At 29.4% G+C, this 15,947-nt stretch overlaps 1 long non-coding RNA gene across 1 annotated transcript in view; it reads left to right on the top strand.

Moving 5' to 3' along the window:
• The window catches only part of LOC119687032, a 117,222-nt gene extending 101,547 nt beyond the window's left edge, over nt 1-15,675 (top strand). The window contains exon 2 of the long non-coding RNA XR_005253083.1: nt 15,604-15,675. This is a non-coding gene — a long non-coding RNA (uncharacterized LOC119687032). The remainder of the gene's footprint in view (nt 1-15,603) is intronic.
• The last annotated feature ends 272 nt before the right edge of the window (nt 15,676-15,947 follow it).

The following is a 15,947-nucleotide window of genomic DNA, read 5'->3' as shown; positions in this document are numbered from 1 at the left end:
ACTGCAATCTTCTGTCTGTTTAATTTTTTTACGTTTCAAGTTTCGACTGCATTAGTAGCTACAGAAAACACCAAGGCGTTTACAAAACAAAACTTTGTAGATTTTCCTATAGTTCTTCAAAAAATCACTCGAAACAAATAAATAATCTGGACATATCATTGACATCATGCAAACTGATATGGAGTTCAGAAGTTTTTATAAAAACTGAGGAGACTCAACGATATGTAAATCTAAATCTAATAGTCTCATTGAAATACCCCGTAGAGATATCAGTCTTTTGGTAGATATACTCATAGGTCATTGAAAATCAAATAACCATGTTAGAAATTGAATCTCCCTTTTAATTATAAATGTCATAGTTTTGAGGAGGACAATATCTGCTTTGTTCTAATCCAGCACATCTGCAGTGCCGTTTTATCACTTTAGAGCCTTTGTTTTTTGTGGATCTTGATTAACTGTAAGATCTCCCTTTAAGTAGCATTATAAGCTTTTCCAAAGGTTCAAGGTGGTTTTTTGAGGTTCTTCTGAAGTTTTTTTTTGTACGATAACACAATGACTCAATAGACCTCATTGGATCGCCAGTACAACCTAACCTAACCTAAAGGCGGTTTAAAAACATGCATACTCGTAATATTTGAGTTTTTAAAATTATTTTAGAAAGATCAAAAAAGTCGATAAGTTTTGGGTTAATTTGATTAAAAAAAAATGTTAATTAATTATTAAAATATTTATTATAAAAATTTGTTTTTTAATAGTATATTACTTGATATCTCGAATGAGTTATAAAGTAACAGTAGCAAAAATTATTCCTTCAAAATAAAAATTTTGTTAGATAGTACTTATAATTCACAACAATATCCTCCATTCAATCTATTAATTTTAATGATATTTGTCATTAAGTAGCTTACAATATATATATTTAAATTTTTTTATTAATTTAACATTTACTTTTTTAGTCATATGAAATAATTTGGTTGGATTTTTTATCCACTCGTTATGGAATATTATTTTTTCTCCTTTTTTGTTAATTATTTTTTCTTTAAGTCGACAGAATTGGAAATGGTGATTTATTGCTGTGTACTGTCACATACTGTCACAGATATATGTACTTCGATTTTACTAAACTTTACGTTCTGCAACATTTGTTTTAAATGAGTTTTTTTGCATATCGCACCCAGTTTTCATCCGATTCATTTGTTCTCCTCCATCAGATGCTGTTCTTGGCGTTCTTAAGCTTCAATGATTTTATGCATTTTAGTGATTCAATCTTAGTGCCTCCTGGTTTCGTTGGAAACATATGCTATTAAGAATTTCTCCGATTTATTGTTCAATGCCTTTTTCGAAATTATTATGAATCAGCAATTTCCTCCAAATCAACACAAGAACGTTAAACTTACAATTAACTGAATTATCGCTAATTAAATCATTTATGTCAATCAATCAAGTGTGTAAATTGGCTGCAATTTGAAAATAATATTAAGAATATAATTGTTGCAATTTTATACTTAATTGACTAAAATATTAAAATAATAGCTTTATGACTATATATTCATGTCTATCTTTTTTCTGCTTTATAATTAAAAATTAAAATTTTTATTTTAATATACCATAAAATAATTATTAAAATTAATAAAATGATATTAATATTAATTACATGAAATTAATATTAATTTAATGATATTAATATTAATTAAATAGTATTAATCTCATCATAAAAATATACTTTAATATACATAAATATACCCATTAGACTTATAATTTACCAGACTAAAAACATATTTTATATTATTCGACCAGAATTTTTTGTAGTATGTTGGCCGAATTTTCCAGACTTTCTGAAGTCACATTGAGGCAATTTCCATTCATCGTAAGGAGCTAAATCAATTGAAATCTGTGAATAATCGATTGAAGACATCATCCTTATTGTCTTTGTTAGTCATGATGCATTACCATGAAATGAAAACCATTTGTCTAGCTAGCTCTATATTCCGATCAAAACTTGTCGAATTCTGATCTATAAACGTTGTAAAGCTACCATACACAATTTTGCGTGCATTATCTGAAATAATAATCTAGGATAAATTCAGAACTATCTGCTAGCAATTCCCTTTAAATAAACTGGAAACACTACGTTTCATCATTAGACACATAACAGATATATAAGTAATGATACATATCTAGATAGAAATACAGCTTATAGACCTATATGCAACTAGATTCCTTTAGGACATTTTTGACGTATTTTTGCCTTATTGAGCTATTCAGCCTTTTTGTTTGTCCATTAGAATGTTTGGCTCGAAAAATGCACAGACTTTCTCTTTACCTATAATCTTCAATCAAAATCAGAATAAATGCATATTCATTCCGATTTTTCAATGTCTTCTTCGATGAGCATCGGTTTCCCCAAGAGATCTCTGTGACTTGAGCAACTTAATTGACCTAATTGACATTCTTGCAAAAAATGCTGTTCTTCATTGCAGGTCGTTTTTAATAACAATGCTTGATCATCTTCTGCTAGATCCGTATAGCTCTCGTAATAAACGGAGAAGCTGTGCAGGGGCTGGGCATCCTTTTCCATACACAATTTTCGGCATTTTGTACGTTTCTATGCCTTTATTATTCAATTTTAAACACAGTTTAATATTCGATTTATGTTTTATATTATATTTTTAAACTACGTATACAAAGCATTATCAAATACATGAAGTCACAGTGAAATATCATTCTTAAATTGAATTCTTTTAATTTTCCTTAACATCTACACCATTCACCTATCTGGGATCTGGGACTTAGTGCATTTTATATATAATTATTAAGAATATGAATTGAATAATGTTATAATATTTTATATTTCTTATGCCTATATGATATATATGATCATTATTAATAAATTTCAATTTCTTTTCTTTTAGGTAAACTAATATTAATATCGCTATTAAGCATTTGAGGTACCAATTGTTAAGGTATTTATAACATTCTGTAAATGTGAATGTTTTCACCAAATAAACAAACTTAAACTCATGACTGATTATCTTCGGAATCGACTTAATAAAAATGTAAATAAAACTCCTTAATATTTAAAATCATATGTTTTTTTTTAATTGCATTAATAATTTATATACATTATTTTATTAAAGTCAAAACATCATTTTGAATACATTTTTGTACTGAAGGAACCAAGTATTCTCAGTGAGCGGGCATACTAACATTATGCCCTATCAGTTTTCTTCTAATATTCCAATGATATGTGATGGCACTTTTCTTAAAAAAGTTAAATCATTTTTAAAGACGACTAACATTTTAAAACTAAAAATTCACTTCCGTTATTTTTGGCGTCAATTTTAAATATACTCGGACATATACATTCCTCCTACTTAATGAAGGGAATGTCTATTTAAATCTATATATTTAAAATGTAGATGCTTATACATGGCTTAAAGAATCATCTTCAACGTTAAAATTATGAAAAAATGGTTTAATAATCGTATTAAATATACTTAGTTGTTCAAAAATGGAACCTCAAACTATAAATTATCGATGCTAAGTTGAGTACTAACTACGTGCTTAAGTGATTTAAAGGGGTTTATTTCGTGATTGATATGAATTAATTATTAATCGAAATAGAAATCACTTATTTGTATCTATAACAATAAGAGATACCAGGATTGTATGAACCTATCAAAAGAAAAACTTAGAATCATCATAGGAATCCTAACAGGGCACTGTAAACTAGAATACTGCCTTACAAGACTGAGTATACTTACGGATGTAAACTGTCGGTTCTGTGAAGAAAATGACGAGTCGACCACACATGTACTGTTAGAATACCCTGCGCTAATGCACATACGGAATAGACTCCCGGAAGGGGCACTCTGTAAAGTAGGTTCTATACTACTTTTTATGGACGCAACATGGCTAAGAGACCTACTCTAAACCCAGAAGGGGGCACAATAGACCCGACGGTCGCAGTGCCACATCCCCTAATAAAAATAATAAATGACGTTGAGGGTTTTATTATAATTTTGTTTTTATTCTATAGTGCTATTTTTGTTAAATTAAATATTTTTTGTTTTTTAAAAAAAAAAATATGTTATTTTCCCCATAATTGATTTAAGTTAAAATTTCCTTTAATAATTATTCAATTTCAACATACAGTATACTTTATTATTTATAATTTTGTCTAGTGGGTTTATAGTGGGATCTAGCTAAAAAAAAACATTTTAATGTCATACATAACTTTTTCTTATTTTAATATTTTATTTTCTACAGGTCATTGCAGTGTGAATGCACAAATTGATTAAATTCACATTACAACCCACTCAACTCCTTTGTATTTGTGGCCTTTGCCACATGTGCCACAAATGCCAGAATATCGTCATGGCAACTCTGGTCAGTAGAATTATTCAACGGTGTTGCAATGCAAGGCTTTTCAAAAATATTTATGTTCGCATTTAATTCCTTTTTAAATATAATAAATGTGATTTGTAATTTAATAATCTAAACGATGTCGAGTATGAGTACATTTATGACTTCAATAAATATATATTCTATAGAGAATAGCAGCAATTGCTAGTACATAAGCAACAGCTGCTGCAGTTTAGTCTGAATGTCGTTTAATGTGAATTAATTAATTGCTTAGTGAACTCGCTTTGTTGTTGGCTGCTTGCTGCTGAGTGCATTGTGGAATTATTAGCTTGATTTTACGTAATTCTCTTTCCGGAATTATTAATGCAATGAACATGTCTTAAAAGGAATAAAATATTCTGTTTTTTATTATAATACTTAATAGAATCAAAAATGGGTGTTTCAAAACTTAAGTTGTATAACTTAGGTAAATAGATAGGTGAACATGGCCATCGACTTCCCAAGTAAGTAGTCGACAAACACACTTAGATCAAATTCAGTCTAAGTGATTTTGATATCATATGTGAATAAAACCCCTAAACCATTCAACCCTCAATAAACCACAGATAAATAAAATAATAAATAAATAAATAAAAATGAAAATGAATAATATTAAATAAATGAAAATGGACTTCTTCAGGATAGCTTTCAAATTTTACAAATAAAGATCTATTAATTTTTACTAGTCCAACAAGAATGTGTGCATGATCTTACATTGTTATGTTAAAATAAAATATGGGTTCTTCAGCCACAATTTCTGCTAACAATAGATTTTATAGATAATACGCTCTCAATCTTAGAATATATATTTTTTTAAAAAATATCAATTCGTTAGAGAAACTTGAGTCGTTGGTTCGATTACTATTACTGGTCAAGCTTTGAATTATGTTAAAACCAAACAGAAATGTCCACAAATCAATACAACGTGAACTCAATCAATATAAGAAAGTTGTATATATTACTTACTTACTTATGTGGCCATAACAACCCGTTACCGAGTTTCGGCCTGACGCAGCATGTCTCCCCAGGCGCCTCTGCTGCGTGCGCGCCTTCTCCAGTCTCGTATATCAAGTCCAGTTAGTGCTAGTTGTATATATAGAAATATAAATAATTATTTTAATTTAAATATTTTTGTATGAATTTAACTTTAACTGTAATTGATCAAGAATAAGATTTTTACGAATTAGTTGTATAAAAGTGCTATCTCCAAGCATTTAAAATAACAAAAACTTCTACATTCATTTATAAATAGATAAAAAAGGTCAATTGACAGGAGTGAGACTATTTCATTGCTTTGAAATTGTTTTAATATATATTATTAAAGTTATGTTGATGATAAAAGCTACATCTTCACAAAAATATTATACAATTATTGCAAATCTAATGTGATACTGTGAATGAAGTGATTAAAATATCATTTTGAAAAATTTATATGTGAACTCTTACTAACCATTGAAATCACATGTTTCAATACATCCTATATGTTTTACCAAATACGACAAAATTTTAGTAATGCACAACACTCGAAAAACAATACAATACAATATTATCAGAATTTTTAATCCAAAAAAATATGATTGTCCTTTAGATTGCTACATCCGTTAAAAATTGCTTAAAAATGATCTACATAAAACTTAAATCAAGAGATGTTAAATTAACTTTTTTTACCTTAAACTGGTAGATTCTAACACACTAACTAGAAGAATTTTAGACCAATCAACCCAGAGGTTTTACTCTTAGTAATAGTGCAAGATCTGGTGGGTGTACGTATATAATAAGAAAAAAAAATACCTACGAATAAAATTTGCTTAGAGAAAGGACAAATCTAGAAAGTCAATGTTACACCTGTTCGTTGAGCTCGTTGAGCAGTCTTTAGGAACGTGAATAGCTCTTATATCAAAATCTCTAATAATACGACTAGTGCGACTAAAAACACGACTTAATATACTTCAAAAATGTTTGATTGGGTTACAAAATCCGAAAGATCGAGAGTAAATCTAGATTGGATACAGTTTTACCAACTGAAAACGCCATTAGAGTCTCATCACTTTTCAAATAGAGTCATAGTTCCGTCAAATAAAACTATTCCACCTTATTGAGAAGATATCAGACGCTCGGTTGTCTATTAGGTAACTCGTCAACAATTCTAGTTCTGTTTTGTACCGAAAATGTGTTTCTTTATGTTTTTAAAGAATTGATGACATCATTGGCATCTTCAAATTAAAAATTTTATTGTTAGAATTGTGGAATCATTGTTCAATCAAATTTATATTAACCCAAAACTATACTATAACTCTCTCTCATTTGTTATAAGATAATTCTTTTCTTAATTGAAACTTTAAGTATTTAATTAAAAATGTATATCACGTCGCAATGCTGGCTCAAAGTCTAAAATATATTAAAAAAAGAAGAAGAAAACCAAACGATTGAATGTTGTAACGCGTAACTGACGTAGTGACAAATTGGTAAATTTGTGAGACGTCGCATTGTGCATAGCAATTAAATGCACCCGGCGTTCACTGGGTTCTAATGACAGTAGGATAGAATGCGCCGGAGACCAGGTTAATTGCCAAATAAGCAGGTTTTGGTGGCAGAGAAGTGAGAAGTAAGAAGAATAAGAGCTGCCTAAATGACTATTTCACATGCAATATCTTTTTTTTTTTTCGTTGACTTTACTTCAGAAACTTCAACCGTTTTATAAGTTTCTGTTTTTAAGTTTTATTCAGGTAAAGAAAATTTTAAGAGAAAAGGATTATGTATAGATAAAAATATAAATATGCATTCAAACTTACATGTATGGATGTAGTTACTTACATGCATACTACTGTATACATGCATACGTGAAAAATATAAAATAAAACTTCTAAAGTCAAGGGTTGAATTTTAATTAAAAGGTAAGGCAGTTACATTTTCTCTTCATATTATATATATACAATTTTTTTTATTTTTTGTTTATTTTTGTAATTTTAATACGCTTTGTATGCAATTTATTGAGTGAACACTACACCTGAGTTGGCCAACACTGAAGCTCATGCAAGTTTTTAACACTTGAACTTGCAATTTGCAAATCGACTGCCGCCGAATTGCATGTGGCAATAAAAAAAAAATAAAATTGCATATTCAAGAAGGAAATAAAAATTGGTATCAGCAAGTCCACATGGGACGACGACGACTGAGTTCGAGTACAACTAGCCGTAGTTACTCACTAGTGAACGAACTTACTCACACGTTGGATGCAGTGCCGTAGTTTAGTATTTTGCCGCAGGTATAAATAGCTTTGTTGGTTGTTGCAATCCATGGAGTTCTTATTAAAAATTTTAAAATATTTTTTTTTTTATTTCTTGTTTTTTTTTTGGTTAATTTTGCTTGTCAGAGTTGAATTTTTTTACACTTTTCACAGTTTTCCCTCCTCTAGAGACTGCATTTTTCACACAACAATGTCTGCCAGTTTGAGTGGAAAATAGTTTTCTGCAGGCTAAATTATTGCAGTGAAAACTTTTCTAGTGGCAATCTCATGTATATAAACAATGTCAAGTATTTTGCTAAGTGTTTTACAATTGGAAAACAGAAGTACTAGACCAAGAAAAGGTTATAAAAAAATCAAAAAAAAAGTATCTGAAAACTATCACAAAACAGAAAACTTTGTGCACGTGAAGTCTTAACTGCTAGTTAAGTCCTGCTAGTTGGGAACAGTAGTAAACTATCTGAAGCTGCTAGCTGCTAGTCAGAACCAGTGGCTTTATTGGCACGTAATTTATGGCAAAGCAACAATTTTGAAATCATGATGAAGACAAACTAATGCCTCTGTTATTTGGCATTGAAGAGAATTTGCTTAAGTAGCAAATGAGCTATGCTAATTAGAATTGCTTTTTGCTTTAGTTTCTTTAAAATTAAAAGTAATTAAAAAACAAAAAAAAAAGAGAAAAGAACGCTTGTACAGAGACGTTGTCTGAAGACAGTTTAACGAGTTTCATAGAAAAGAAAAAACCACACACCGACTAAACAAGTTGCTTGCTTACCTAGTAACTAACAGTGCGCGTATTTTCCATTAGTCAAATTATGAATAGCCTTCATTTAGTGACCTTAAAACCGAAGTTTAAAATTATGCCAAAGTTTAAAATTGCTTAGAAATTGTTTAGATAGTTTTCCTTGTACGTTACTCTAGACTTCAGCGTTGGTTGCATGCTCCAAGTAACATGCTACATGCCTCAAAAAATACAAAAAAAAAAAATACACTACAATGCCTCCACTCAGAATACAAAGCAAAAGTTGCGGAAGAAATAAGTTTTTTGCATATACAATTGAGTAATTGTGAAAAATTTCACAATTCTTCACTAAACAAAGAAGAAGAAAAATAAAAGTTGAAATATACCACAAAAAATTAAAAAAAAAAATCTACACATTTGCTGCAGACTCTTAACTGCAGCAATTTAGCAAGTACAGATACTGACAAAAAAAAAACCCATTCACAGGCTGAAATTCTTAGAAGTGAGTCAGTAATTCAAAAATTTGTAAGCATCTTTAACTTATTTATGAAAAATTATATATTCTCACAGCATCTCTTCAAAATTGAAGATTTGCCTTTAATGAGGTCACTCTACAAATGTTTGCTGTAGAGAAACAAACTGTAAAACTGAACAGACAACAGACAACAAGTTTTATTGGATGTTAAGTTAATACAAATAAACATATTAAGTTGATATTACAAACTGAAGAAGAATAAAATACTAAAGTACTTGCTACACGATCTTCTGCGTCATACATTTACAATAGGATATAAAGTCACGCTCCCAATATAGCCTAAAGTATACTGTTACCCCCATAGATCTTTGTACACTGCCGGTCCTAAATAACATACGCCTGAAATGTATTTCGATCTTCATAGGTCATAGGTTTGTATGTAGTGGACTATAACTAACGTAACTATACAGTGCACTCAGTTCATCGTAAATCCTTGTATACTGCCGATCCTAATTAACGTTAGCCAGAAATGTATTTTGACCTTCATAGATCTTTGTGTACATTAGACTATAACTAGTGTAAGCCTAAAGTGCGCTCAGTTCATTGTAGATTCTTGTATACTGCCGATCCTGATTAACGCAAGCCTTTGACCTTCATAGGTCTTTGTATACAGTGAACTATAACTAACGTAAGCCTGTAGTGTACTCAGAGCATTGTAAATCGTTGTATACTTATAATCTTATAATCTTTGATAATCGCTTTAATTTTTTAAAGAAAGCTTTAAATCTTCCTTAAAAATTTTATTTTTACTTTAATACAACAAATACAGTATCTAACCAACCAATATTGTTGAAATGATGTCAAGCTTCATCCAAACCACATAAACAGGCTTTTTGATTTCTTGAGTCTTCTATATAATTTCAAGAACACTTTAGATAGTAAAAAATTCAAGACCATAGCTGTAGCACTAGATAACGTGGCTAACAACATCACAAATACAAATACAAATAATGGGTCAGAGTACCCATTAATTGCATTAGAATAAAAAAAAATACAGGAAACTTTATTTGGCCTATACTATAGCCGAAATTAAATTCCCAATAGCTTTCTCTTGTAAAGAAAAACGATACTAAGATTTTAATTAGAATTAAACTTAAAGCTTAGGCGAAAAAATATGCTTTGATTACGGATGTAAGAATAGATGTAAAATTTGTATTAAAATTGAAATGATATTTAACATAACACTATATCATATATATTGTGAAACAAGTTTAAAGTAAATGAAAATTATAAATATTTTACACATAGAATTTAGTATATGTACGGAAGCAATTAGGTTTAAAGTACATGAGAATTATAAATTAATAAGACCAATGTACATACGAAAACATATTGGAAAATTGTAAACACCTTGAGCTAAACCCAAAACTATTTTACACATACCGAAGAAGTGAAAGGGGAAGGATACCAATTTTCGTTTGAAAATCAGAAAACACCTCTGCTTACTGTTACTGTATTCAGTTATCAGGAAGTGATCAGGAAGTAATAAATAATAATTATTAATTTTCAATAAAATCATAATTTCGAGCAATTCAGTGTCAGTGCATGCAAAATTGTTTAATATCTAAAATAAAATAGTGTTTGTGGATAGCATTTAAATAATATAAAATAATGTCAACATAACATTAAATGACTTACAGGTTCTCATTTTTACAATCCATTTGTTTTGAATTTATTTCACATCTAATGTGGCCATGTGTACTGCTTTTATGGAATACTTGATCTGACTAATTGTAAAATATAGAATTATTTATAATTTTCTAACCTTAAGAGTTATAAAAAAAAAACAATTAAAGTTGAAGTAAAATTTATTAAATTAATAATCTTCCTTATCAGGCTATAATTTTTATATTTATCGTATAATATTATTAGAATTTTAGAGTTAGAAATTGTTGAGGTAAGTGAACCCATTGTTAGGTATTAGTGGTTCCAAAAACTTTTTAACTTTTTTTAACATTTTCTAACAAAAATTTCTATAGCAAGTTTAAAGCCTAACGAGGTTTTTTTTACCTTACATCTTATTTACTTCTCTATTTTTATTTGTCTACTGCATAGCACATATAGAATAGAGTGCATTATTCTATTTGATGCTATTTTCACCTTTGGCGACCACAAACTAAACGAGGCTTACAAGTACTGAATCGCATGTTTACATATAAATTTGTAACTGCACAACTGTGTATGAGTTCAGAGTTGATTCAATAATGGCTCGTTAACATTCCACCACACCTCGAATTCTGTATAGGATTCACTGACTCACTGACTCGATAGCATAGAGGTTAGATGTCATATGAAACCTTGATTTGTCCGTACATTAGCACTTCCTTTTTGTCTTTCCTTGATGTTAGTAACATTGAGTGGGCATTTCATCTGATATTGACTGTTTGGCAAGCTTAAATCACTTACTATTACAAATTGATCGGACAGTAGTGGCTTCCCTTCCTTCCTGATGTAATTTCAAGTGTATCGACAACTGTAGCAAATTTTCATTGAAATATCGTTTCCAAAAACAATTTTTGAAATTTCACAAAGTTTTCTATTGTGTATACAAGCATACATACGAGTATATTTTTTTCATATTTCCATTTTTCGTGCCATTTGAGTTGAATAAAAAAATCCGAATTGAAAATAGTGTAGATTTAGTGGTTTTCAGTAAAACATTGTTGAATGTATTTTTAGTCAACTGACTGGTAATAATCTCTACTTCTATCAATTCAATAGAGAAATTTTCTGTGCGTGGTGTCGTTTTCTTTGATACTCGACTAGATGTCTACTAGATGGCCCAACGTTTATTAACTAACGAATTAGTTTAGTAGTTAAAGATAGACTTTATATTAAATTGGTATATTATACCTAATCGATTTACATCTTAATTTAGGAACCTTTTGGGAATCTTAAACTTCAATTCTACTGTTATGAAGTTTGTACTGTGGTAGCTGCATTGAAGGTCTATCAACTACGATTGATGAAATCTTTTATGTTTAAAATATAAACTAATATGTTGTTGCAACTGTCGCAGCTTCTGGATGTGCTTATAGCTCGTGATATAAGACATAAGGCACTTCTCATGACAGTTTTGAACTGTAATTGCAAATAAGTCACAATAATTTATATTGGTACTTGTGTGTGTGTGTAATTAGTTAAACATTAACTATTAGATACCCAAATAAAACTTGACACATTAAGCACACAGCTGTTTTTAACTCATGATGTCGTACACTAAATGGACACTTATTTTGAACTAAATTTAGTAAGTAAGAAATTAGAATATAGTATACAATATCACTATTTATCACTAATTATGCTATTGCTGATTGTTTCGATGATAATGAGTTATAAGCGGTAGAGCAATGTTAGATAGTAGAATCTCCAGATATTATTCACAGTCAGACAATCAATGGAGTATATAAATGTTTTCATTAATGCGCAATATTCTATGATGTTCCATTATTATGTTACCTAAATAAATTGGTTAACCTAAAGGATACTTCGTAGGTTGCTGAAGGTAGTTATAACTGTAAATTACGTTAGAATTTATCTTCATCAATTTGTCTTCATGTAGCTATTAAAAAATTTAGTATTAGTTATAGATTTCTTTGAAGAATTAGTGTTATCGTTTACATCTTGAAATAGTGAACATTATAGAGTAACTTAGAGGTACAACAAAGCAAGTGAAAGAACTCGAAAAGAAGAAAATTGATAGGTCAGAGTGATTGAATATCTTGCGAAGATATTTTTTAGATTGTTAAAGAGTTTTGTAGGCATATCTTACCTTCTATAATATCGGACAAGTTTTTGATAATGAAGAAAGAAAAAACTAAAATAAAACTTGTTAAGTAATAAAGTTTAATAAATAATTTCGATTAAATTTTAACATGACAATGTATCAATTTTGCGAATTTCTTACTTTAACTGACTGCATAATGCTACTCTCAATTTAAATCTCGGTTTACTAAATTAATTACTTTCAGTTTATTTTTTATTTTAACTAAAAGCATTTAAAAGCAAACTGTGGTTTGAGATATTTTTGATCAAATCGCGAACAAGAAAAACATTTGTTTTTCCTTTCCGCGTATTTTCATGTTGTTTCCGTCTTTCACCGCAAACCAATTTCCATTTCATTCTTTATGCCAAAAACAGCATTGAAATGCTTTTAATTACAAAACCTTGAATTTTTAATTTCCTTCGTCTTCATAATTCATCCTTTGCCGAATTTGTACAATTCCAAAATTGTAACTTCCATCCGTATCTGAAAATAGTGCTGAACCGCATAAATACAACACCACAACCAAGAGAGGAGGAACGAAGCATTCAAATATTCAACAACATTTAATGAAATTTTTATGTTTTTAGGGATTTTATCGTCCCTCACATTTTCTTATTGGTTTTTGCAATTTGAAATAGTGCAGACTATATTAATCGCACTTAAATCTAAATATATATATATATATATATAAATAATAAAAACATCTAAGGTCCGATCCTTTTTATGATTTTCATTTCAATTTATAAATTCTATTTGTATAAAATGATATAAGTTGACTAGTTTGAATTCATTCATTTTTTCAATTAAATTTTATGTGCCTAAATACACACTAATTTATAATAAGCTGATAACCATAACAAGACATTTGTTGCGGCATATGTGTCTAAATAAGCACTAATTTACCATTTACCATTAAGTAACCATAAGGAAACATTTGTTGCGGTTTATCTCCCTAAATAAATAACGTAAGGTTATTAAGTATATTCCTGTTTGAACATATTAATTACACTAAAATAAATTAGTGGGTGCATGTTCATACTTAAACACTACTAGATCCAAGATGTGAAATAACTGGAAAAACAAACCCTATTTTATTATCTTTCTTATCTGTATCGAATATTCTAAATAAAAATTTTATATACCATATTATATATTCAATTCACTAGATAGATATGCAATTTCTTGAAGTCATTAACGTGTATAACCTAAAAAAGATGCACATTTCTAGATCATTAAATAAATGTTAGAAATTTAACAGATTTTTTTTTGTCCTGTTAGAAGGATAGAAAGTTAGCAGATCTCGTTTTCTCCTGTTATAACGCAAAAATTAACTAAAAAGTATATTTCAACTGCGTATTCGGTTCTAATATTTTGTATTTTACTGTACAGCCAGTGCATGAATGTGTAAGAGAATTCTTCCACATAATGTCTGCGTTTCGTATTTGCGTATGGGAGACAACACCCATTTTGCCTTAGATAATGGAAGAGAAAAGAGTGAACATAGTGTGAAGCACAAAGAATCATATCGAGAGTATTTTTCAGGTGTTAACCTACCATTTTATAAAAGCAAATTTCGATTTAAGTAAAAAGGAGTTTATTTACTGCAGATTACACTCTAGAGCATCTGCTGTGTAATTGCCCGGCTCTATCGAGAACTCGACAAAAATATTTGGGAGCTGACTGGAAATATTTTTCCGGACTGGAGCACATACCTAAGGTTTCTATTGAAATCCTAAAAAAATTCGCTAATAAAATGCGGATACTAAGTGATGCACACATTCGCTAAAATATGACTCTGATCTGGTATCGTTATGGACCTTAATGGTCTACGCGTGGGCTTTTTGGTCTGTCAGCATAGTCTAATCTAATCTACTGCAGATCACAAGAAATCATATTGGGAGTAGTTTTTTTTTTTGGCTACTCAAAAAAATGAAAAAAAATCTTAAGGAAGAGATAATGTAAGGTAAAGCTAGAAGATAATAGCCAATAGCACAATAATTTCGGTGGAAAACAACTTCTAGAAATTAGTAATATCTATATTTTTGTGATATTTAAACTCATTTATTATTGACTCTGCTTCATATGTTATAACTATGTTCTCCAAACAATTGAAAAAATAGATAATAGGGATTTCTGTTTTTAGTGAAGCAGATTCCTGTGATCTTCAACCATATTATTATATATTAATAGATTAATTTTCAAACTGTTTTGGAAACACAACTTGATATGTTATGTCAAAGATGAGATTAGATTTTAAAACCAACCAATTTATTCCAAATTTACTAAAACGTTTTCTGCTATAGCTTTTTAGTTCCAGTTTAAGAGCTACTGGATCTAGTATTATATGGCTACTAGAAGAGTAGAGTTTCACTCTTCTGATATTACTGTAGTACTGTAGCAAATACCATTATCTTATCGTTCTAATATTCCTAAGTTCATATCTTCTACGTTTACACTTTTAAATATTTTCCGCTTCACAATACAGGGTGAGGCGAATAAAGTGTTACCAACTAAACACAAGTATATCTATCAAACTGTATATGTCAGCGACCTGAATTGGATTCTATTTCAGGTGCGATTTATATATGGTTCTGTTACTTGGTAATGTCGTGCCTTCTTCTGTTTCTCTGATTTAGGAGACACCGTGACTCTACAATTTTAACGAATATTTTCGTAAGCTCAAATTGTAAACAGATAGGCATTTTTATTGACTTCCCGACTTGACGAAAGCTTTTGAATGGATAAAGTCTTATAATGTTGCCATAAACAAATTTCAACTACTAAGGCTTGTAATTTTTTTCGATTATTTTAATTAAGAAATACTATATAATTAAAAGCCTGAATTAAGTTAATGAAATATAAATTAATAATTTATAATATCACATCTAATTTATTTTTGTTTATCTTTACAGATTCTTGTTCCAATTATTGCTTCCAAATAAAAAAAAATAATCAATACCACTTCATTTGCGTATAATCAAAAAAAAAAAAAAAAATATAAAATTTAAAAAATTTGTCGATCAACTGCCAAATAATTAAAATTAATGAGCAATTGCAACGAAATTATTTAATAATTAATTATACTAATTAAATGCTAATATTAAATTAAAAAAAGCTAAAGCAAAAAAGAAAAAAAGTATATATCGATACACATAATCCACACTTACGTTCCATTCAGCGCCTTTCTACTCGCTTACCTCATGAGGATCGTTTGGTTATGACATAAACTCAACGAACACAAGAGTCTACACAAATG

This window comes from Teleopsis dalmanni, chromosome X, assembly GCF_002237135.1.
Source record: "Teleopsis dalmanni isolate 2A chromosome X, ASM223713v2, whole genome shotgun sequence".
Taxonomy (NCBI): Eukaryota; Metazoa; Arthropoda; class Insecta; order Diptera; family Diopsidae; genus Teleopsis; species Teleopsis dalmanni.
The sequence above is the reverse complement of the archived record's forward strand: the minus strand, read 5'-3'. Positions and strand labels throughout refer to the sequence as shown.